This window comes from Rhipicephalus sanguineus, chromosome 4 (assembly GCF_013339695.2).
Source record: "Rhipicephalus sanguineus isolate Rsan-2018 chromosome 4, BIME_Rsan_1.4, whole genome shotgun sequence".
NCBI lineage: Eukaryota > Metazoa > Arthropoda > Arachnida > Ixodida > Ixodidae > Rhipicephalus > Rhipicephalus sanguineus.
Genome location: NC_051179.1, coordinates 195,964,076 through 195,989,788, shown reverse-complemented (window position 1 = coordinate 195,989,788; position 25,713 = coordinate 195,964,076). Strand labels below are relative to the sequence as shown.

The 25,713-nt window shown below is 51.3% G+C and overlaps 1 protein-coding gene across 1 annotated transcript in view; it reads right to left on the bottom strand.

Annotated features, from left to right (window-relative positions):
• The window catches only part of LOC119391008 (protein RCC2), a 171,806-nt gene that overhangs the window by 25,209 nt on the left and 120,884 nt on the right, over window positions 1-25,713 (bottom strand). The gene's annotated exons all lie outside the window — the stretch shown is intronic.

Here is a 25,713-nt window from a genome sequence, read left to right as displayed (position 1 = left end):
AAACGGCAGAGGAAATCTGTTCTGGTTAGTCACGATTGAAAAATCATCCCTACGTGCAGGCGAGTCATGGAAGAGTGCACTCATGCTTGACAGTAGAATGTCAATGCCCCACTTAGAGGCTGCAACACCTGCTTTTTAATCATTATGGACAGTATGGAAGCCACACGTCCCCAAGTCGACATATTGGACCTGATGGTCTTCCTGAAAATGAGCTTGCATGTTCCTGAAAAACTTTAGGTTCAAATTCGGCCCATCCATTGAGGTCTGAAGAATCTTTCTAAGTGGTAAAGGCTCCAAAGCCTTCAGAGATCTGCATATCGTCTGCCATGGAGTGCCCCATGAAAGTGGAGGTGTAGTACCTAGTGACCACCTTGAGTGAGGAGGCCCAATACCGCACATGCATGTCCATTTGCTTTTCTTCCAGGAAGTTGTTCATTGACTCGTCAAAAAGCACGACATAATATTCGGACTTCTGAACCACTTCTTGCAAGCACGACAAGAAGAATGGCGTAAGTCCATGGCACGCAACATACGCACATTTTTTCTCGCCGCAAAAAAATGATTTGGGCACCTCGCTGTCAGGAAACATCCGCTTGAACAAGTCGCCCGTTTGTGCCGACGATCTGTACGAGTAGTGGGAGGTAACCACTTTCATTGTCCACAGAATTTCCGCATTGGCAACCACCTCGTGCAACTTGCAGGCGCTGCTTAGATCGGTCGCTTGGGATGGAGCCGACCTAGTGGGCCGCTCACTTGTGCTTGCTGTCAGTAAATCTGCATCGAGCTTCCAGCTGCCATTTTCATAATTCCACAGTGCTTTGTACTTTTTGCGTGGCTCTTGAGAGCAGATTCACCCATAGAAGCGATGTCGAAGGTCTTCTTGCACAATGTGCATTTTGCACGGTGGGGGTCAGATGTATCCGGCGCAATCCAATGCTTATAATCATCGTTGCTGAGCCAAGCGCTCTGGAAGTTACATTTCCCAGGAATGACTCCAAATTATGCCACCTACATGCACGATCATGCGAAATTCAACGCACGTCGCAACCGACACGTGCGAAACAAAACACCACCGGAGCACGAGCAAGCACTGACAAGCTACACAGCGCACAATGTGGCCAACGGAAACTGCTGAGGTGGCTGAGGCTAGTGAGAGTGTGCTGTATTTTTTTTAGTGGGTTGCTGAGGGATACCACTAAAGCCGAAGCCAAAAAAAAAAAAAAAACATTTCAAACACTCGTAAAGTATACTGCAACAAGCGCATTCGTGCAACTTTTCTTTTCTTCCGTAGAGCTCAAGACGCTGTAGCCTCCCTGTGGCCATCAGCTTATGGCTTCTGGCCAACCGAAGCCAAAGCAAGCCAGATAAAAAAAATGGCGCTGCAGGTGCGCGCATGCATCAATCTTGCCAATCTAACACAGGCGGTTTGACAGTGTCTGACTTCGACATCGCAATCGCGGTGTCGTGGAACGCGATAAGCAATGAAGTTTGCCCGGCACCACGCTCAACTGCCGTGAATTGCAAGTCGTGCAATCCGACCCTGAGAAAATCCCCAATATTCAAGGGTTTTCAAGGACCGGAATGAAATTCCGGGACTTTCAAGGCCTTGAAAACGAAATTTTCAATTTCAAGGGTTTTCAAGGATTTCAAGGACCTGTGCGCACCCTGAAAATGTTACTTTTGGAGCACAACAATCCAAATTTGGATTTTCGCACTCCACTTTTTAGCCTGAAATCCCAGATTTGGAGCAGTACAACAAATAAGACTTACTTTTAGAAAAGAGAAATATATGTACAGACTATTTAACATCAGCTAACTTGAGCACAAGTGCACGTGAGCACTGCTATTTCAATAAAAGCAATCTAATGAACCACCCCACAGTGCAAACAACGTCGAAGTCTACGTTAGTATTTGCTGAGCCTGTCAAACCATTTGACAGGTGCTGCATATGCTACTGTGAACCTGCCAACCTGGCAGCCTCGAAATTCGGGGGATTCGTAAAGCAGGAGTGAAAGGGGATGGCGAAAAAAGAAAACTGGCGCACGTTTTTGTTTATTGTTTCTGAGGGCCGCAGGAACGTCGTTCACCGCTCTGAATGATTGCCAGAAATTTTTTAGATGTCAGCAATCATACTAGTACTCGTTATTATATGGTGCATGCACGCATGAGTAATTGAGGAACAAATGTGCTGTCTCCCGTGACAGCGAGTACTAGTAACCCCTTCTAAATCGTAGTACACTTTTCTGCACAGCAAAGGTGTACATCGGCCAAAGTGGCTCAAAAATCATTATGCAAGTTCAGGAGAGTTGCTTGTTGGGCAAGTTGGTACATACTTAGTTAACTACAAAAGAAGCCACAAAACGTCGAAAAACGGAAAACAGCAGAGCGGCAGAAAACAGAGACAGAGCGCAGAGACGTGGCACTAACAACTGGCGTTTATTTCGAAAAACCTTCCCCCCTGACCGTACGACGCATGTGCAGATGACAAACAAAACCAAACACCCCAAAAAGCACACACAGCTAATCTAAGCAGATCACCTCTGTGCTAGAAACAAAAATTCTTTCCTGGTAAGATAAACAGAAGCCGCACTAACGCATTTGTCTGGACCAAGTTTCCAGATATGGAATGCCTCAATAATCTCCCGTTCTCGCTGCGTCTTAGCCTTACCTAAAATTGTCACCTTAGCAAACAGAGGCGAACAACCACACAACTTGCAGTGCAGCGGCAAGTTACCACCGGTGCCCGTGGGTAGAAGATTTTCATGCTCCCTCAACCTAACCTTGACACATCGACCCGACTGTCCAACGTAAAACTTGTCACAACTTAAAGGGATGCAATACACTACACATGTGTTACATGCACAGTATTTTTTGACATGTTTTATGTCACAAATGCTGCTCATCGTGCCACGCTGCACAACCTTCTTACAAAGACCCGCGAGTTTTGTGCCCCTCCCCACTCCCGAAATTTTTCGATTTTGCATGTGTATATATAGACGCACACATACAAAGGCACGCATGAACATTAAAAAAGATGGTTGAACCCCCCCGAAAAAAATTTCTGGCTATGCTTCTGGCCACCATGCAGCAATAAAGGCTTTAAACAAAACTTTCCATGTCAGTTCTTGTGCTGTTCGATACAGTAGAATATCGGTGATACGAATCTCAAGGGGGAGAGAAAATATTCACATCACCCCAAATTTCATATCACCAAAAACTAGCAGCATCCGTTTTCAAACCACATATACACCCGAAATTTATTTCCAGAACTCGTGTATGTGTTTCTGCAACACATGCAAACGGACCAGTAAGGGACGATGCAGCTGGCTGTTGCGAATGCATGCGTCAAAGCCTCGCTTGAGGCCAATGAAAACTAAGGACTGAAATGCGCTCTACCATAGGCACCAGGCGGCCGTCGTAAGGCGCCAGCAGCGCCCTCCCCGAACAGCACCGCAAGCGGCGGCAGAGACAGCATTGGCATGTGAAGCAGACGACACGGAGTAGGCTCTGTTACGTTGGGGACCATATTTGAAGGGAAGCGGTGGCATTTCTTGTTGAACTATCCGAAGCTGTATGCTTTTGCGTTTGCCGTTTGGCGCCCAATGCAAAGATAAGCGGCAGCAACAGTGTTCTTTTGAACAATGCACGTAGCATTCGACTGTCGAACATGTGTTCACATCACAGGGCCCGTTGCCATGCTTCTGGGAGACTCCCGCGTAGTCGTTTGCGGTTGTGGGCGCGTTTAATGGTCGCCAAATCACCTAGAAAGGATGACACGATTGCCTTTCATGTCTTCTTACCGAGGAGCGCCGTCGGAAAATCAAGAGTCATTCTTTGTCAGAAGCTGCACTTTTAGGCGTTTGTTTTTGTTCGGAGGCGCACAAGAAGGGGCATGATGCCTCCTCTCTTTCGGGACTGCAAATGAGACAGGCCCAATTGGCACGTTGTAACATGAGTGTCTGCATTTTAACTGCTGAACTGCCGGCCCCTGGCAGGAAGGCGAGTCCTGACAGCGCAAGTGCACCCATGGCGCTGGCAGTTATTTTGCACTGCGGTTTTAAAGGCCTGATCAGCTGGCGTACACGTTTTCGTGCCTCTGCTCTAGAGAAGGGTCGACGATTACACGAAGAAGGTCACGTGCACGACATCACAGAATATATAAAGGCGACAACGAGTGCAAATTGTGTTGCAAGTGCACCCCGCAGACGAAGCAACGCGATAACCTGCAATGTGGAACTTAATGTAAGTAGCACGGGGAAAAACAGCGCAATAAAGGACGAGGACGCAGGAACACAGCAGACTGGACGAGCGCTCTGGACGAACACAGTCTACTGTGTTCCTGCGTCCTCGTCCTTTATTGCGCTGTTTTCCCCCAGCTAAGCATGTACTAACTCGCCCAAATCAAAGTCTTGCATAAGTAGCACCCTTTCTGTTTTTCCAATATTTTGTTATTCTGTCTACACGTAACATTATCTCCTAACATTTCAAAAAGGAGAGCGTACGTCTCCCATTCGCTTTTCGTATTTTTTTACGCAATGCTTCGCCGACTGCACACGTTCCTTAGTTATACTTGCACATTCCTATTACCGTTTTGTTTTCTTTTAGATGCTTTGCCGTTCCTAATATTTTAGCAGTTATGGTAACTTTCATTCTGTGAATTTCACGTAGCCTGACGCAATGAACACCGTCATAGGCGGCCGGTGCACGAGCAAGGCCAGCCTCGACGGCGATTGCACACGGTGTGGGGATTGAGGCTTGCCCGTCGCCATTGCGCTGGTTTTCGCCTATTTCTGCCATCCCCACGTCCGATCATGCCGTTCCTCTCCTCCGCCGTCTTACGGCGCTGGGCGAGCGGGGAGTGACGTTAACCTCCTCTCTCCCGGCGCCGGACCTCGACGGGGGGCGCTGCGCTCGAGTTTCGTGTCCCGCGAGACGTTTCGCGCAGCGAGGGGGAGACGCTCTCTGGACCTCGTGGGGTAAGCACGTATTTTCTCTCCCGTCCGTCGGCTCCTCGTTTGGGCTCGCTCGGACGGAACTCGCTAACGGTGCCTTGCGCCAGCGGCGAGCGCTTACCTTACGTTGTCCCTTTCCGAACGCTAGGCTGAAGAGCGGTGCGGTGCATTCGCGCGTGGTCGTACTACGCCGAAACCGTACTTATCGAAGCCAACGCGAGCGGAGTTTGCCCTCACTCGAGCGATCGGGCCCTGTGGTCACAGATCGTAAGAGTACGCAGCATAGTCGCGAGAGACCCGTTTTCTCTCAGCGGCGTGTCGCCGTGAGCCCGTTGCCCGCGGAGACGTGCTAGCGGCACCATTTGTGTTGTATATTCGCCCGTGGCGTGGTGAAGCCTGTTTGCTTCTCCCGCCGCCTTTGGGAGCGGGCGTTGTACGGCGTTTTGTGGTGTTGCCGCAGGCAATAAACTGTTGCGGATCTCGAGAGCAGTACTGTGTACTTGCCGCGTTGCGCTCGGCGCCTTTGCGCTCGAACGTACGTGTGCAGTGGCGCGCTAGTTCACGCGAGGCGACGGCAAACGCGGCCCAGTGGCTCGCTAAGTCCGAACCCACGCTAGTGGCCGTACTCCTGTGAAGTACGTGCACACTACACTGGCGCCCAACGCGGTATCAAAAGCTCATTAAGCTTTTGACTGCTCTTAGCGAGTCAGTACGCCTGTGCGTCTCGGGCTCGCCGCAACATGTCTGCTTCGCGGGATTTTTGTCCGTTGACTTTTCTGGCGGATGCCGCGTTGCAGGAGAATGAGGCCAGTGCCTTACGTGTCGCAACCCCCTGTGGGGACGACACAAAGCGCCTGCCAGCTCCCTTTGGAGATGGAGCATCGTTGCGGACTGGGCCCTTTGCCCTACCCGAACGGTGCTCTCCGGCACCTTCGACTGCTGCAGTACCCTTCGAAATGCGTGGCAGTTCAACGGCACAGCGCTTTCCGTCGGTTCCCTGTGGAAGTGACGGGGCGCAGGCTCTGGCCTGTGCCGACTTTTGCCCGCCGTCAGCCGTGCAACCGACAGTTCGACCGCACGCTGAGCAGGCGCCTGTATTGTCGACGGTAGCCGCCCCAAGTGGCAATTATGTTCGACAGCAGGCAAATCCCGCTAGGAGCCTCTTTTGCTCTGGAAATGGCGCGCAGGGCGGTAGTCATTTTGAAACCGCACCAGTGATCGAGCTGGGAGACTGTTCACCTTCGCTCGACCGAGCCGCTAACGCACCAACGGCTTCCTGTGAAGCAGGTGCGACTCAGACGCTGCTGCAAAACGCCGTCGAGATGATCCAAGCGCTCTCGGGAGCTGTCCAAACGCTTTCGGCCGTTCCGAAACGCACCCACCCCGCTGTTATGTTGCCTGTGCCAACATACAGCGGATACGGGGATTTGCTCAGCGCCCGAGACTACCTTGACTCTCTGTCACGTTATCAGAGAGCAATGGGCTTGGACGATCAGGAGGTGCTCGGGCGCGTTGTCCCGGCTGCACTGACTGATACGGCGGCGAGGTGGTATCGGCTTGCCGGCTACCGAGCAGCAACCCTCGAGGAGTTCCGCGCGGCCTTTCTGCGCGAATTCCTACCCGCTGACTACGAGAGTAGGATGCGGCGAGAGCTCGAGCTCCGTACACAAGCTCCTGATGAGTCGCTTCAGGAGTACGTACGCGCGATGGATGACCTTTTTTCTATCGCTGAGCCCCGAGCCTCGAACGAGGAACGCGTCGAACGGGTGATTCGGCAGGCACATCCGACCTTTTCGGCGTACCTGCGCGGCGGTCGCTTCCGCGATTTGGAGGAGCTGGCCGCCGAGGCAAAGCGCATTCAAGGCGACCTTCTCGCCGCGCGCGCCTATCGCCCGCCGCCGCCAGCCAGCGATGCCCTTGAGCCGCGCTGCGCCTGGCGAGGGGCCGTGCCCCAACAAAAGTCACAGGGCGCTGCCTTTGCGGCTGCCGGTGGCTGTGCGTGGGAGTTGAGCGCTCGCGCTCTTGACCCCTATACGCACGAAAGGCGGGCAGCCTGTGCTGCACCACCTGAAACCCACGCGAAGGGACGCCATCCGACCCAACGCAATGTGGGTGACGCTCGTCGATACGTATCCTTTGATAACGTGGCGAGCCGATCACAGCAGCTCGAGGCTGCTCCGTCTCGTGAAAGAGATCGAGATGGAGTGCGCTGTTTTCGCTGCCGTGAAAGAGGGCACGTAGCAAGGGAATGCACCGGATCTAGGCCTCCTGTGAGGCAGGGAAACGGAAATGCGGGTCGTTCGTGAAGGCACGGGCGGCCGAACCTTTGCTTCTACCCTCTGCGTACAGGGCAAGCTGTCTTGCTGGTGCGCACGCGCCGTTTATTCCGGTCATTATTGCCGGCCGTGAATTTTCGGCGTTGCTGGACACGGGCGCTAGCGCTTCGTTGTTCGGCGCACAGGTATTGTCCCACTTGCAGAAGCATTCGGTGCGCTTGCGGGACTGCCGAACGACATTCACTCTTGCAACAGGCGTGGCCCATTCGGCTGGCGCCGCAAGGTTGACTGTCAGATGGGGAGATCGAATGAGACGCGCGCGTTTTGTTCATCTCCCAGGGCTCAATGTTCCTGTGATTCTCGGTCGGGACTTCCTTTTGAAGACCGGGATCGTTGTGGACATTGCGAATGGCAGCTATCGTGATGGGCCCTTTTCCCAACTCAAGCCGTTCATCAGCCCGCCGGCGCTTACTGTTGCCTTTGCCGCAGAAGCGTCGGAACCGTGCCACGCGGAGAGTTCGGGGTCATACCCCTGCTCAACGCATTCCTCCTCTCACAGTCCCCTTTGGGAACGAGAGGGACGGCACGAACCGTGTCGCGCGCAAACTTCGGGGTCATACTCCGGCAGTACGCGCTCGTCGGCTCGAAACCCCCTTTTGGATCGACCGACACGACACGAAGAGGCACCACATCCTTTGATCGCCTGTGCGACTCATTTGGATGATACACAGAAGGCTCGTCTGTCGGCACTTTTACGCCACTACGATGAGCTCTTCACCGATCAACCGGGCTGTACCGATTTTGTTAGCCACGTGATCGAAACTGGCGACGCGCTTCCTTTGAAGTGTAACCCCAGGCCCGTCAGTCTCGCCAAAAGGCAGATTATCGACGGCTTGCTAGACGACATGCTTTCGGCAGGCATTATTCGCCGTTCGTCTAGCTCCTGGGCGTCTCCAATTGTGTTGGTGCCTAAGAAAGACGGCAGTCATCGCCTGTGCGTCGACTATCGCCGTCTAAACGGAGTGACTCGTAAGGATGCCTATCCACTCCCTACGATAAACTCCATCGTAGGAAACCTGGGCGAGGCACGGTACTTTACCACGCTCGACGCCTCGAAAGGTTACCTACAGGTCCGAATGGGTAAGCGTGACCAGTGCAAAACTGCTTTCACGTCCCACAGAGGGTTGTTCGAGTTCACTCGGATGCCCTTTGGTCTTTGCAATGCTCCTGCGACGTTTCAAAGACTCATGGACCGCGTCCTCGGGGAAGCAAAGTGGTCTTACTGCTTGTGCTACCTCGACGACATCGTGATTTATTCACGAACCTTCGAAGAGCACTTGGCCCATGTTGCCGATGTGCTCGAGAGGGTGCGGGCTGCCGGGATGACGTTAAATCCTGCAAAAGCCCAATTAGCGCAGACCCGTATTCAGTTACTCGGGTTTACGCTGGGCGAAGGCTCCATTGAGCCGGATCGGGAGAAACTTCGAGCAATCCTCGATTTCCCCGTGCCCAAGGACGTACGTGGCCTTCGCCGCTTTGTGGGAATGGTTAACTTTTATCGTTCCTTCATACCGTCCTGTGCCCGACTGCAGGCGCCCTTGACCAAGCTCTTGGGTAAGTCTGCTGTTTGGCAATGGGGACCTGAGCAGCAAGAGGCGTTTTGCCGACTGTCTAGCGCCATTGCGGAGACAGCGCAGCTCAGACTCCCCGACCTGACCAGACCGTTCGTTGTACAGACTGATGCGAGCGATCTGGGATTAGGAGCCGTTCTCCTACAGGAATACGATGGCGTGTTGCAGCCGTTGGCCTTTGCCAGCCGCTCCTTGGTACCCACGGAGAAAAATTATTCCGTCACCGAAAAGGAGTGCCTCGCCATCGTGTTTGCACTGCGGAAATTTGACGTCTACCTTGATGGGACGAAATTCGTGGTGCAAACGGATCACAGTGCGCTCAGCTGGCTGATGCGGCTCCGTGAGCCTGCGGGCAGGCTGGCGCGCTGGGCTCTCCTGATACAGCACTATAATTTTGCAGTGCAGTATCGAAAGGGGAGCACCAACGTGGTAGCTGACGCGCTATCTCGTGCCCCATTGTCTGCCGAGAACCTTGATTCCGGTGCGACAGCCGCTAGCGGTGCCTTTGCACAAGCAAGCGGTGGGGGCGAAACAGCGGCTTCGCCGCCGTTCGGCGAAAGGGGCGAGTCCGCCGCATTCGGACGAACCCTGGCTGCTATCCAGGCAAACAGCGCTCCGCGAAGCCGGCCAGCGGGTGAGCTCTCCAAAGGCCACGATGCCGAGAGCGAACCCGTGACGCCGACGCAAGCGGCGGTTGCTGCGGTCCTGAGTGGGCGCGATACCAGGTTCCCCTTTGGGAGAATGGGAATCGCTTTCAGCAGACAAGAGCTACTGAAGGCTCAGCAAAGTGATCCGTTTTGTCGCGAAATGTGCGACGGTCTCAGGGAGACGGAGCGCCGTTACGCTGCTTGCCCTGCAGCGGGCGCGGATAGGGGGCTGGAACCAGCGTGTGTCGCTGAGTCCCCGGCGGATTCATATTTGCTGGACCATGACGGGCTCCTGCTGAAATATATAGCCACCGACGACGAGTCTATCGATCCGTTTAAGGTGGTTATGCCCAAAAGTCTGAGAGTCGCCCTGTTGCGATCCTCTCACGACGAACCCATGGCCGGTCACCTGAGTGGCTCCAAAGTTTTCGCAAAACTGAGCAAGACGGTGACCTGGCCCGGCATGAAGCGTGACGTTTATCGCTATTGCCGTTCCTGCCACGTCTGTCAAACGGTGAAGTCTAGGGGTGGCAAGCCACCTGGTCTGATGAAGCCGATTGTCAGTGAGCGTCCGTGGCAAGTGGCCACCTGCGATCTAATGGGACCTTTTCCCAGAAGTAAGCAGGGGTTCATTCACCTCATGGTAGTCGTGGATCACTTTTCGAAGTGGGTGGAATTGTTCCCTCTTCGGAAGGTGACAGCGAGGGCGGTGCTCGAGAAGCTGCAGGAAGTGTTTTGCCGGTTCGGCTTTCCGGAAAGGCTCATCACTGACAACGCTTCGTATTTCACCGCTCGAGTGTTTGGTGTCACGTGCCGTTCCCTCGGAATTGATCACTGCACCACTTCACCCTACCATCCCCAGTCCAATTTGACGGAGCGCGTCAATCGTACGCTCAAACCAATGCTGGCGGCCTTTGCCGAAAGTCAAAGGGACTGGGCAGACCATTTGAGCGAGCTCGCGTTCGCCATTCGAACATCCGAGAGTCGCTCGACTGGTTTCTCGCCCGCCTTCTTAAATTTTGGAAGGGAGTTGGCAAATCCGGTGACCAGTGTCATTCAATGCCAGCTCGGGGACGAGGAGAAGCAGACAGATTGTTCTGCTTACGCATCACAGCTTCGGGACCGGCTTTGTCGAGCTTTCTGTAAAGCAAGGCAAAGTTTGGCGTCATCTAGGGCTCAGCAGAAGGCCCAATATGACCGCAAGCATCGCGACCTAGCATTTGAGGTGGGCGATCTTGTCCTGAAGCGCAACCACGCCCTTAGCGACGCGAGTAAGGGGTTCTCAGCCTCGCTCGCTCCTAAGTGGCTTGGTCCGTACCGAGTGGAGAAAGCTTGGACTCCACTCGCGTACTTGCTGAAAGATCCCATTTCGGGAAAACTCAGCCGTGCCCATATCGCAGACCTGAAAGCCTTTGCATCACGGTCTGACGAGCTTGCGCCAGTGCCCTGTGGTACTTCGTGCAAGCAACGGGGCACACCCGGTGCGGCGAACCACTTTCGGACCACGCATCGGTATAATATGAGGAAGCGGTCACCTTTGTGATTTCGCGCCGGACGGCGGACTCTGTTTTCCGCAACCGAAGGCCCTCAGTTACTTTCTAGCCTCAGTATGCTAGCTTCTTTGCGGTCAGTTCTCGCAAAGAAGTCGGCCCGCCCAGTTTGCTGCTAGTGTTTTTCTGTTTTATTTGAATACTCATGTGCATTTAATACATTCTTTCGGTTGTGTTTGCCGCATATTGACTGTCATTTTGTTCTCTTTACTCTCTTTCCGTGTTTTTATTTCTTGTGCCTGCGAAAGGATTCGTGAATAGTGGTGCTTTGCGGGGGGAGAAGAACGAAGGACGCTTTGCGCCTTCCCACGCGAGCGCGCGCGGTTGGCGACATGACACCGTGAAAAGTGAGGCGCAGTGGCCTTGGACGGCGAACTCGGGCTGCGCTTGGTGAAAGCGCTGCTATGTGCGGTGACGTGTGTGTGTGCGTGCGTACGTGCGTGGTGCATTGGTGCGTGCCTGCAAAGAGTGCGCGTGGTGAATTCACCTCATCTACGTGGACACTCGGGTCAATGACCCGCTGACGCCGGACAGACCAGCGGTGCCCTGCTCTTGGCCGTCGTCGAGAAGCCTGGCTGCCCTCTCATCATGGCTCCTGCGCTAGGCCAGCTGACATAGCAGCTATGCCTGCTCTCTGCCAGGATGCCTCGCAGCCAGTTCGGGCCGGCTGTCCCAGCGTGGTCTTCCGGTATCCAGCCGAAAATTCGGGACCTTCGCACCACCACCTAAGCGGCGTTCGTCGGACTCTCAGGCCAATCGCCAACAAGAGCGACGAGCCATCGGTGAGCCCGTTCAGGACTTCAAAAATCCTCCTGCCTCCGCCTCCCCTCCGCGCTGTGGACGCTCTTTCGCGCAAGCATCACGAACACTTTTCTTAATTTCCTTAATTACCTCCCTTCCGCAGTGCCATTTTATTGTATTATGTGTTGCAAGCGTATTGTCTTTGTTATTGATTTTTCTCGCATTATAATGTATTCTTTTTTTTGCAGCAGCAGCTCCAGGGCTGAACTGAGGCTAGTGGTTGCTCATAGCAGTGTTATTTTAACTGCATGTGCGACCGCCGGCTGCCTCGGCAGACCGGTAAAGGGCAAATTTAGGAGAGGGGGATGTGGGGATTGAGGCTTGCCCGTCGCCATTGCGCTGGTTTTCGCCTATTTCTGCCATCCCCACGTCCGATCATGCCGTTCCTCTCCTCCGCCGTCTTACGGCGCTGGGCGAGCGGGGAGTGACGTTAACCTCCTCTCTCCCGGCGCCGGACCTCGACGGGGGGCGCTGCGCTCGAGTTTCGTGTCCCGCGAGACGTTTCGCGCAGCGAGGGGGAGACGCTCTCTGGACCTCGTGGGGTAAGCACGTATTTTCTCTCCCGTCCGTCGGCTCCTCGTTTGGGCTCGCTCGGACGGAACTCGCTAACGGTGCCTTGCGCCAGCGGCGAGCGCTTACCTTACGTTGTCCCTTTCCGAACGCTAGGCTGAAGAGCGGTGCGGTGCATTCGCGCGTGGTCGTACTACGCCGAAACCGTACTTATCGAAGCCCAACGCGAGCGGAGTTTGCCCTCACTCGAGCGATCGGGCCCTGTGGTCACAGATCGTAAGAGTACGCAGCATAGTCGCGAGAGACCCGTTTTCTCTCAGCGGCGTGTCGCCGTGAGCCCGTTGCCCGCGGAGACGTGCTAGCGGCACCATTTGTGTTGTATATTCGCCCGTGGCGTGGTGAAGCCTGTTTGCTTCTCCCGCCACCTTTGGGAGCGGGCGTTGTACGGCGTTTTGTGGTGTTGCCGCAGGCAATAAACTGTTGCGGATCTCGAGAGCAGTACTGTGTACTTGCCGCGTTGCGCTCGGCGCCTTTGCGCTCGAACGTACGTGTGCAGTGGCGCGCTAGTTCACACGAGGCGACGGCAAACGCGGCCCAGTGGCTCGCTAAGTCCGAACCCACGCTAGTGGCCGTACTCCTGTGAAGTACGTGCACACTACAACGGGAACCGATGGAACTGGATGTACTCCCCAGTTTTATCCATGTTTGCATAGCTGTTTGTGCAGCCTACAGCGGAACATGTCTGCTCGCACTCGGTTCCCCCGAAGCATTTCAGTAAGGGTGTGCGAATATTCGAAAATTTCGAATCACGAATCGAATAGCGTTTTATTCGGTCCAGTATTCGAATCAAATAGTGCATACTCGATATACCAAATAATTTTCGAATAATCAGCCATGACGAAAAATGCCCGATGGAACAAGACATTAGAACAGCAATGGGTAACTTTTCTTGTTTTCATCACCGAATTACCAAGATTCATGCAGCCCGTGTACTTACGGGACTATCGACCCTATATTGAGTACAAGATGAAGGCACTTTCGCTTAAAACTCCAGTGTCACCGATGTGACAGTGTCATTAATTCGCTACATGACATGACATCAATGCACTAGCATGCCATTCATGACAACGTTAACTCATGAAACTTGCTTAATATTTAGGAATAAGTTTTATTTAAAAGCTGTTGACAAAGTACCACCTTGAAAACTGTAGTCACTGCTACACGTATATTTCAGTCAGCTGTTACAAAATATTTCGAAGGCTCTATACCGTATTTACTCGCATAATGATCGCACTTGCGTAATGATCGCACCCCTAAATTTTGTCGTCAAAATTCGATTTTTTTTTTCCCCGCGTAATGATCGCACCCCGAACTTGCCGCAGCGATATGTCGTGTGCCAAGTCTAGCTGATGATCATCATGTTTACCATCTGTCGAACATTACGGAAGTGGCTCTTCAAGACTCACCAAGTGAACTGCATGCACCAAACAGATTCCTAATTTTTGCCCACCCTTGGCGGAACCGTGCGGTATTAGCAGCGGTGCAACAGCCGAAGTAGGATTTGGAGCAATTTTTGGAGCAGCAAAATGTTGCTTTTGGAGCACAAAAATCCAAATTTGGAGCAAGTTGCGAAAAAAAAAAAACCTGAATTTTTAGCCCGGAATCCCAAATTTGGAGCAGTATAACAAAGGAGGCTTACTTTTAGAAAAAAAACAAAAATATATAAAAACCATTCGACATCAGCTAATTCGTGCGCAGTGCACGTGAACACTGCTATTTCAATAAAAGCAGTGTATTGAGCCACCCCACAGTGCGAACAATGACTCAGTCAGTACGAACAATGACTAAGTTCACATTAGCATTTGCAAGACCTGTCAAAATATTCAACAGGCACTAGAAATGCTAATGTGGACCTGCGAACCTGTATATTTGAAAGATTCGTAAAGCAGGAGCAAGTGGGGGTAGCGAAAAAAGAAAACTGACATACGCTTTTGTCTACTGTTTCTCAAGGCCGCAGAACACCATACACAGCAGCTCCAAATGACTGCCAGTAATTTTTTAGAAGTCAGCGATCATACTAGTACTCTAAATTACACAGCGCGTGCACGAATGAGTAATTAAGGAACAAAATGCGCTGTGTCCATGACAGCTAGTACTAATAGCCCCTTCTAAATCTCAGTAAGCTTTTCCGCAGGACACCAATGTACTGCGGCAAAAGTGGCTTAAAAAGCGTTCTGCACGCAATAAAACAATCAAACAGGAAATTTGAGAACTACTGTCTTTTTCTATTGCGATAGCAACTATATGGACACTCTTGACGAGTTTTTGCCGTCATCTCCCGTATAAAGTCCAAATTGATTACATATCCCTGTGCATAGTATGTTCCACCGTGGGTAAAAGTGCGCGAGTGCGTGCGACGAACGCGGCTGAAAGAGATATCAAACGATCCAGACCATCTACGTCGCTCGGAGGGCGCATGCGATAGCACCACTCCGCTCGGGAAGCCTGTCATCGAAGCGTAGAGGAAACACCCCTGCCCGTCTTGAACGAGCATGAAAACACGCGATCGGGGGGGGGGGGGGGAGGGGGCGCTGTCGATCGCGCAGCAACTTTTGAACTTTGATTCTAAGGGCGCGGTCGCGATCGCTGGCGCGCGCACTATCTCGGCAGCCATCAGCGGGCGGCTTGTATATCCTGCTATGTGCTGTGCTCTCAATGCGAAGCCACTGTGCAGAAAGAGCATCTTTCCCTGGAAACGCCGTATTCTCTTACACCAACGTTTTGCAGAGTTAAGCGAGATCGGATACAAAAGAGTTTGCTGCCAGCCTCACTTCGTATAGCATTACAATTTGTTGCTATCGCATTCATTGCTTCGTCCTTCCGGTGAAACTGACTTTCTTTCTTTTCTTTCGCGGGGGGGGGGGGGGGGGGGTTAGGGTCTGCGCGTCTGTATTGGGTGACGATGCCCACACTGCAGATGACCAACGCAGCCTCCATTTATTTTTCAAATTTGCGCAACTGAGAAACTTTTAAGCTGGTCGGGCATTTTGGCGCAGCGTGGCGCAATTTTAACTAATTTCACGGATTTGGCTCAGCTTGGCGCAATATTAAGGAATTGTATCAAATTGGCGCAATTGGCGCAGCTGTTGCATCCCTGTATTAGGATAGCAGTAAAGACAAATGCCGTAGTCTTCACCACATGCCCGCCATGTGTTTCTACGTCTGTGGCAGCTGAACGCGCCCATCTCTGTTTCTGTCCTTTAAACATGGCTTGCTGTTGCCACAAATTTACCAATTTAAACGAAATAATTCATTATTTCGACGGAAGAAACTGTTTTGGTGCGCATGACGCACTCACGACCTCCATGACTTACGAGAAAAAAGGCGTTCGCTTAGCTCCGCCAGCCGCCATGTTTGCTTTGATCACGTGGTTTTGATATCCCGCAGTGTTAAGGCCCAACCGCATGCACACGATTTTCGAGCGACGGAGACGAGTGACAGGGATTTGCTGTCGTGGAGGGCCATCCATCGCCGTCGCTTGTCGCGTCGCAGGTTTTTGGGAAACCAAAAAAATCGCTTGTTGCCCGGAAGTGAGTGTGACGATTTCTGGCAACATGGCAGCATCACCGATCCTCGCTTCGGTTGCAATTTGCTCTTGATGCTTCCAATCGGCACGTACTTCAACAAGGAATGCAAGTTATAGACTACCTTCTTTACAGCCCCATCTCACGCGGAGAGCGAGGCAGCGGCCGTATTTTGTTGTTAATTTTGATCGACGGTTCGTTTTGATGTTTTGGTGGTAGCTTGTTGCAATGTCAACATCGTCGTCGTGTGAGGTAGCCCTTCTCCTTGTGAAGCAGCGATGTGAGGCACTGCGGCTTTTCTTAAACGTTTCATGACAGCAAGAGGAAACGTTGTCGAGATGTGCCTCGTGGGCTTGTTTGAGTGCCGGTTCACGATGGGGCGATACGCGAGTTTCACTGCCGTGTTTAAGTTGAAGGCGGTTGATTGCGCGCTCGAGCACGGCAACCGCGCTGCCGGCAGGCATTTCGGTGTCGACGAAATCAGAATTAGGTATTGGAAAAATCAGCGTGAGAAGCTCATGGCTACCAACAGCCAGCGCCGGGCTTTCCGCGAAACCAAAACTGGCAAGAGCAAAACTGTCGCCAACAGCTTCAAGAAGACAGGCGTATCTAACGCGCTCGACATAATGGACGATAACCTTCTGTGCGACTGTGATGACACTGCCGGTTCCGACAAGGAATCGAGCGGCGACGACACTGACGCCAGTGACGCTTCAAACTCTGAATGAAAGTTAGGGGGTCAGTGAATAAAAAAAATAAAGGGCAATATGCAATGCATGTAGTTCCTGCGTAATGTGTGCATTTATTACAAAGACTCTACTTTTATTTTTGGTTATGTTCATGATAGCTATCGTAAGAATTCCGATATGCGACTTGTTCGCGTTTTCGGTGCTCAAAATATTTCGCGGAAAATTTACCCCGCGTAATGATCGCACCCCGAAATTTGTGTCAATTTTTTTTTTTAAAAAGTGCGATCATTATGCGAGTAAATACGGTAGTTGCTGCGGTATACGCGCTTGCCTCAGTTAAATAATTGTGGTATTTTTCCTCGGTTAAAAGTAATCGTAATGTTCCTTCGTTAAAGCTTGTGAATATTTGTTGCGAATAAAAGGTTGTGGAAACTCTTGGGCTATTTTAAAAATTGTTACCTTACCAGCCTAGAGCTGCTTTGAAAATGGTTGTCTTACTATTCGAAGAGTACTTGATTTGTATTTGTATCCGATTCGGGGTCATCACTATTGGATTCGGATTCAATTCAGTTCTAAAATTCGCACACCCCTACATTTCGTCAGCACAGGACACATGCGACAAGAGCACAGTGAAGCTCAGCCAACTTCCATCCCCGCGTCTCCGCAGCAAGCGCCGGCTCCTTTCTGGCACCCACATGCCACTAGTTCGGTGCTTCCACCAATAGAGGTGACACCAGTCCAAACTCTCCCTGCGCCCGGTGCCTATAGTCATAAGTGAACAACAGAAATGCCGAAACACTTCATGCCTGTTTACAACTTTATTGCCTTTAGTCTACTTTAGAGCCGCGTAGTTGCCATCGATGATTGCATCAATAGTGACCACAGTTTCGTTCACAGCGGCTGTGGCAAGCGGTAGTTCTGTTTTCAATCCATCTGCAATGGCTGCACATGGGCCTTTAGAGCTACGTCGCTGTTCTATATGATTGCATCTACGCGTTTTTTTCCACAGCAGTTGCAGCAAACAGCACTGCTTTGACTCAGTGAGCGTCAATGCGCCTACACTTTCGGAGCTTCATCGTCGCCACGCATGACCGTGTCGACAGCGACCAGTTTTCATGTACAGTGGTTGCAGCAAACACTAGTTCCACTTTCAGTTTGTGTGCGTTGGCCACGCGCATACTTCCGGAGCTTTTCGAGCACGCTGTTGTCGGCTGTTGCTTGGCAGTTTTGGCACCCGATTTTGTATCACCCATCGCGACACGGAAAAGTGTTCGGAACATCAGAATTTGGGCACACTGAACACAGTGGAATTCAGCCGAACAATATAAATTTTCATGCCTCTCGAGTGAGCCGCTTAGATGTTTGAGGTAAGGCTTGCCAATTATTTGCCCCATTTTACATTTAAATATTTTAAAATATATATAACCTTCCACTTTATACTGCTGCAAATTGCTTCTTAGTGAAAGCACAAGTAGCGGACATCAAAAAAAGAAAAGCTCCCGTGCCACAAAACTGTATACGATGATGCAAGAACATTAGTAAGACCTCCAGAACCTCCAGACAGATGTCTCTTATGCCACCAAGCATCATTAGTCATAAAATACAAGTGAAATTTACACAATACAATCGCCAACCGCTTATTCGGACATGCTCAATTATTGCGATCATTGAAGTAATGTAACCTCACGACCGAAAATTCGAACGCCCCACAGTGCACCGTTCAATCTTTTGGACTCCGGATGGCTGACCGAGTGCAACTTTGAACATCATGAAAACCTGTCAGCAATGTTTACAATATTTTTGCTAGGTTGCTAGCACTGAAATGTTGCACTGGCTATAGGTAGAGATCGTGTCAGTGTCAAAATCCAAGAAGAAATGACCGATCTCGAAGGTTATGTTTGTTGGCTACACACAACGGTCGCCTTTTGGCTTTAGCCAGTCAAGTATCCATTGAACGGCTACCACAGCCAAACGGCAGGCCAAGCCAAGCCAAGCTTGGAGTCAGTTTGATGTGGCGTTTTTGAGGCGGATGATACAGTGGAACCCGTTTATAACGAACTCGAAAGTGTCGCAAAAAGTAGTTCGTTGTATGTGGACCAGCCCTTAAAAACGTGCGCTTAACGGCCAAGCCGTTTTTTTTTTGTGCACTTTAATTAAAGTGCTAACAACCCCTTCGGTGACAAGCTAAGCCTTTTCGCGTCGTGAAGTGACGCCCGCTGCGTGCTCACGAGTGAATTAACCGCCTTTGCAATGAGCTGACACCGTTTCACCGAAGCACGGTACCGCAACGTGGAGCCGATCATCCCTGGCTAGTTGCGTTTAGCGCGTCGCCTACTCGGGTTGCAGAGTCACTGCCGGGCCGCTTGCTGTATGCCGTATGCGCGCGTTTGTACGTTCTTCGTGCTTGCTTCACTCCGGACCATGCACAGGTGCGGCGACTAGCCTCTTCGGTCAACGCGGCGAAAACAAACATTTTCCAAGCAACGCACACTCTACGTGTCCGCGATGCTCTCGCGGCCCTGCACAATGATGCGCGGCGCACTTCAGCTGTCACCTAGTCAAACACGCAGTATATGCTTGCTGTCAGTGCATCGACGTTTCTCGGTGCCCGCACCGCTCGACAACAGCGAGCTACTTTCGTTTCTACAAAGCGACGCGCACTTTAAAGCGGTCTCGCACGACGCGGCGGGGGCGAACTTGCGAACGGCAGCATGGCTAAGCGTGACGCGCTCGTACCACCGTCAATCCGCTGTGTACAGTGTATACGCCACATGCGCAGCCGAGCAGATATCTACAGATGACTGTGATAAGGTTGTCGGCTATAAGGCATAACGGCATGTTCATCGACGGCCGCCACCTCGCCTTCGCTCTTTTCTGATGCTTATCTGCGAAGGCATCGCCGCAATCGCGCGGAAGTCGTAATCACCGATCAACCGGTCTCTGCCGTTACCGAAAAGACTGACTTTTCGCGGCACATTGTGGCGTCGACGAGTTTACGGACGCAGTGAACCTTTTTGCGATGGAAAGTTATCGCTGTTATCACTTCTTGTATTTATGCTTTCTTGCTTTCCAAGGCATTGTTTGGTTCATCGCAGGCGGTCGTAGCTGCAGAGAACAGTGTCAGGAAAGGTTACCATGCGAAAGCTGACCACAAGGCTTCATGCTGCCTGTTTTTTTTTCCTCACTGCCATTCTACCACTGAAGAAACGCCTGGAAAGTGAGAGACCTCGCTCGCAGCGTCCGAAATCTGCGTGCGGTACTCGCCGATCTGGGTATTTTAGTCGCGAGTAAACTGGAGTGGGGCACGTGCGAGCGCAGGCCCCTGTCACGCTTTAGAAGGCATGTTTTAACTTTTTTTCGCTTCGTATGCGCCATATTTGTAAAAGTAGGAGGCTTTGAAAAATGTTCGCTATATCTGGACGCAGCTTCAATGGTTCGCATGGGAAAATTGTAAAGGCGCCCAAATATGGTCGTTATAACTGGTAGATCGTTATAAGTGGGTTCGACTGTAGCGCATATGAGTACGACGCGGATAACTATGACAAAGAGAGAACGACAACACGAGCGTTACAACATCAACTAGCCCAACGTCGTTCCCTTTTGGCGTTCAAGGGTGTGCATTGTCAGATGTTTCTGAGGCTAGGCCTGATCAGCGTCCCGAGCTTTGTGTCTCGCTCCCTTGTTTGTTTGCTTGGCGTGCAAGGCCTGATCTGCTTAAATGGCTTTGACGCCACCCATTACATGTGTGCCTCTGAACTAAAGAAACGCGGCAAATAATACAAGGCCCTGACAATGGCGGGGAAAAAAAAAAGGCAATTATTTGCCAGGTGGAAGGCAGCAGACCTCAATCCGAAGTTGCCCGGAAGTTTTTGCTGACTTGGGCAGTGAGATAATCCGTCAGCTTCTAGAACCAGAGCATGTGGACAGTGCCTGCCATGATGACGCGCCTCCCCCACCCCAGCCATTAAATGCGGATTTAACGTAGGCTGTTACAGTGCTATTGCCAACTTACTGGGGTGGCCAAACATTGGCTGAAATACAGTCGAACTCCGCTACAACGAACTCCGCTTCAACGAAATTTCCGGTACAACGAAAAATTCTCGGTTCCCCATCAACAGTCCATAGGAGTCAATGCATAAACATGCTCGCCACAACAAACACTTTTTCTGCTGCCATTCCACTTCAACGAAATTTGACGATGGCATTCGGGGCTCAAAAATTTAATTTACCATGCAAAAAACACAATCTCGGAAGTTTTGATGCATTTTAGAACATAAAAATATGAATTTAAAGTCTGAATCACGTGTTGGAACCACCAGAAACTGCTGCTGTTGACTGAGCATGGGGGCCGCCATTGCTTGATAGTGACGGCAATCAGACTGCCCTGCTTTCGCAACTGGTTTGAGTTGCTTCTGAGTCGCAGACAATCTGAAGCCAAAGCTCAGTTGTCGACACTGGGGTGCAATCGCGAAACGATAGCTTTTCCGATGCCTTTCCAATACTTTTCGTGCTTTTCGCGCTTTGCTAGTGGTCAGAGCGACGGTACATCCGCCACATCCGCGTTATCAACGCGAGCAGCCCTGAGGTGCAGTCGCGGAATGGTGCCTTTTCCAATGCCAATGCTTTTCGCGCTTGGCCAGAGCGACTGGTGGTCGGAGCAACAACTCGTCCGCGTTATCAACTAGATCAGCCAGCCGCGAGTGGTGGATAAGAATAGCATAGAATAAGGCGTAAGTCATCGCTCCGCGATAGCACGCCTGCATGTCGCCGTTGTCGGCAAATAGCTAGTGTTAGCGTGTTGGTGCAACTGTGCAGTTCGTGTTGCGCGCCCGTGCTTGTTTGATTCGTTCGCGGAAGCGATTGTTTCTGCGTGCTTTTCAACGTGGCGTCACTATGCATATACAGTAGAACTTCGATTATACGTCCCCCGGTCCTGCGACAACCCGCGTTTTACGACGAATTGGCTTGGTCCCGGCAAAACCCCCATAAAAATAATATATTAAAAACCTCAATTGTACGACACAATTTTACGCCGGCCCTGCCTCGTACGACGCTTCGCTGGACTGTCCGAGAAAATAAAGACCTACGATGACGCGGGGCTGGCACGCAAACACACTGCGGCCAGGCGAAAAAAGTCGGGAAACCGAGGAACCCAGTTCGTATCTGCGCTGCCACCAACAGGGCCTCTTCAGTTTTTCGACACGCGGTCGGCCATAGCTAGCCAGAGCCAACGTTGGCCGGAGCCAGCCGGAGCGCATTCGTTTTGTCGCATTGCACTGCGCACTTCCGTTGTCACCTTTTTTTTTTTCTCTCTCTTCTTTTGGATGGTTTTGTAGTGACCGTTGTGAGCAGATAACCTGGCAGATAATTTCGAGCTCGCTTTCTAGTATGCGATAACTTTCACTAGATTCCGTGTCCTTATACCGGACGTGTTGAACGGCGATTGTTGAGCCAACGTTTGCGACAGCCGCGGGAACCGGAACTCGCCGCTGTCTAGCTACCAGAGGGCTGGGGCGTTTCAGCCACTCACGATTGATCGAAGCTTGCAAACCGAATAGGCCTACTGCCGTGCTGCCATTCAGCCATTCCTTCACGTGTTTGCCTCATCGGTTGGTTGTGCTGCGCCGCAGCTGCTGTGTCCACGTGCAAAATTTTCTGTGTTCGGATATTTGTGTGAGAGGAAGCTTTCGAATTCTTGGTTGCGAGTGCTGAGTCTCGGAATGTCGCGGAACCGAAAACCGCTGATGCTCGGAGAAAAGCTTCGCATAATCGAGGAGGCGGAGAAGCGGAACGGAGCAACAAAGGCCAGCATTGCCCGCGACCTGAACATTCCCGAGTCATCGCTGAAAACGATCCTCGCGAAGAAGGACAGCATCCTACTAAATGCGGCAAAGTTCGGCCTGAACAGGAAGGCCGCGAAAGATGGCAAATATGCTGCCATGGAAAAGGCCCTCGTTGAGTGGTTGCGTCAGGCCCGCAGTTCAGGAATTGCCGTGGATGGCGCAATTTTGAAGGAGAAGGCTGAGACAGTTGCATTGCGCTGCGGCATTGACGACTTTAAAGCCTCCAATGGCTGGTTGGATTGCTTTAAAAAACGCAGTGGAGTTGTGTACAGCTGCTGCTGTGGAGAGAGAGCGTCAGTCAGCTCCGACACTGTAGAAAAGTGGACTGCATTGCTGCCGCAATTGATACGGGAATACAAGCCGTCCAACGTGTTCAACGCGGACGAAACTGGATTATTTTATTATATGCAGCCAGAACAGACATTGGCATTCAAAGGACAGAGCTGTCACGGGGGTAAGCGAAGCAAAGAGCGTCTTACCGTATTGCTTTGCGCAAATGAAGACGGCTCTGAAAAGCTTCCTGCCCTCGTGATCGGCAAGTTTGAGAAGCCGCGATGCTTCAAGAATTTGAAAAGGCTGCCGTGCCAGTACACGTTCAACCGGAAAGCCTGGATGACGGCTGCTATGTTTTCTACATATCTGCAGCAGCTGGACTCCAAAATGGGGGCTAAGAACAGAAAGATTCTTCTTCTGCTTGACAATGCGCCATGCCATCCATCAGATATGTCGCATTTGAGAAATGTGAAAGTTGTATTTCTGCCTCCCAATTGCACTAGCCAGCTGCAGCCACTTGACACTGGCGTCATCAAGTGCATGAAACAGAAATATCGGAAGTTTCTGGTGCAGCGTCGGCTGGCGGGCATGGAGCGCAAGCAGTTGGATAAGAAGCTTTCTGTGCTTGATGCAATGCACTACATTGCTAGTGCATAGGACGCAGTCACGCCAGAAACCATCGCCAACTCCTTCAGGCACTGTGGCTTTAATAGAAGTGGTGCTTGTTCTACCAGTGAAGCTGCAGTGCCTGTTGACGACGAACCAGAGTTCGGCAGCCTGGAGCTGCCTGGATCTTTCGCGGACTATGTTGGTGCCGACGACGACGTTGCAGTGTGCAGTGAAGTGTCGCTGGATGACATTATCGAAACTGTGCGTCCCGACACTGCGGGAACTTCTGATGAGGAAGAGATGGACGACGCTGCAGAGGCTAGCGCGTCCGTTCCGACTTACGCGGACGAGTTGTGCTACGTCGACCACATTCGGCGGTTTGCTTGCGCACGCGACGAGATCGGCGACTTGCTGCCAGATGTTGCAGCTATCGAAAGAAAGCTGATGCGTCATGGCTGAGCAAACTCTCAGAAGAAAATCACAGATTTTTTTAAAAGGTGAGAAATAAAGGTTCGTTCACACCTCCGATAAAATGCGTGGTTGTCATTTTTTCAATTAATTTAATCTACATTCCACGGATCAGCGTAGGTTTGTGCCGCGGACTTTCTTAGGCATTATGTGCCCGCTGTTGTGGGGCAACAATGACGATCACTGCCTATATTCTCGGTTTTTCGATTATACGACGCCCGGATTATACAACGATTTTGCGCGGTCCCCTGCAAGTCGTATAATCGAAGTTCCACTGTATGAGAATCGCGTCGTTACACTGCTGGGGACGCAAAGGAAGCAGCAGACACTTTTTGAATATTGGAAATAAAAGTTTCACTGTTCTACTAGCTCAGGTCAGCCATATTTTTTCGATTTCACTAGAACGAAATGTTCGCTTCAACGAACATTTTTCCGAGCACCGTCAATTTCGTTGTAGCGGGGTTTGGCTGTACAGGCCGACTTGGTTGGGCATAAGCGTGCATGTGTACAGACGTGCATTTACAACATTTTCCCGGCCGCTGGGCCAGTAAAGGTGCTTTTTTTTCTGGCGAATCCTTTTTTTTCGGACTCCTGATTATTCGGACTTTTCGGCTGATGCCGCCGAGTCCGAATAAACGGTCAGTGACTGTACTACAAGAACAATAAGCTAAGACTCGTGTCTTCCCTTAAGCACCTCCCAGTACATTTATCAGGAATTCGGTATACACCCAGGCTTTTGTGAATACCATAAAAACCCACGTACAGTCCGAGGTTTTTTTTCCAGATTTCATGTTGTCAAATTTCTGCCCCATACTATATGCGGATCCAAAGAATTTTCAGCCGGAATTAACGGTTTCGGCATTGCGTGGCACTATCATCATCACCAGGCTTATGTAACAGTCGCCACTAAACCATTTGGCACACTTCATGACAGCCACGATTTTACGCCATGCAAGGATTGCAAAAGCAGTATTCGGCTGCTTTTAAAAGAAAGATGATCTCAGCTGCCAAAACCATCAGCAACTGTGTTTCAGAGCGGCATTTCAGTGTGAACGAACGAAGGATTCGCGGTTGGAGGAAACTGAAAAAAGCCCTCTTTGTGTGCAGCGGCGTAAGAAGTTTCTGTGGGCCAACAAATGAAGCATTTATCGATGTTGAACAGGAACTGACAGGACTTCGTTCGGGAACGAAGCATTACTGGGGCTCCCATCAATACTCGTACTCGATGCATTTCAGTGTGACGTCACCTCCGTGAAGCGACTGCTGCGCTACTCTTGCACCAACCTCGTCATCATCCTGGGAGGGATGGTATCTCAGCTGCAGCTGCTGTGCCTAAATAAACCATTTAAGGACCACATCAAGCGCCTGTATATAGAGTGGATGAGGTTTGGAGAGCTGTTTCTGCCATCCGGATCCCTACCAGACGGCTGGAACAAGCCTCTCAAGCGATACTGTGCACATGGATCGCCGAGGCCTGCATTCCTAAGGCGCTCGTTCGTCGTGCCTCCAAGAAGTGCTCGATTTAGAACGCCCATACGAGGATGAGGTGCTGGGGGAGGACATCTCTGACAAGGGGATTTCGGAATGAAGTACGCCAGACGACGATGAATAAGTACCTATGTGAATAAATGTATCCAGTTTCTGTTTCCCTCGGTTTATTTGGGTGAAAACTTCTTTTCTCAAGTTTGCTATCCCCGATATGCACCTCAAACTATATGCAGGTCTGAGCTATACATGGGTTTTTACGGTACATTCGGTATCTGCCGCGAACCCCACTTAACTACATGCCAACCGCCAATTGCAAATTTGCGTCTCATGATGAGCGCCAGCAATACCAGTAAAGTGCAGCATAAATTACAGCTGTCTCGCATGCAGCGTTT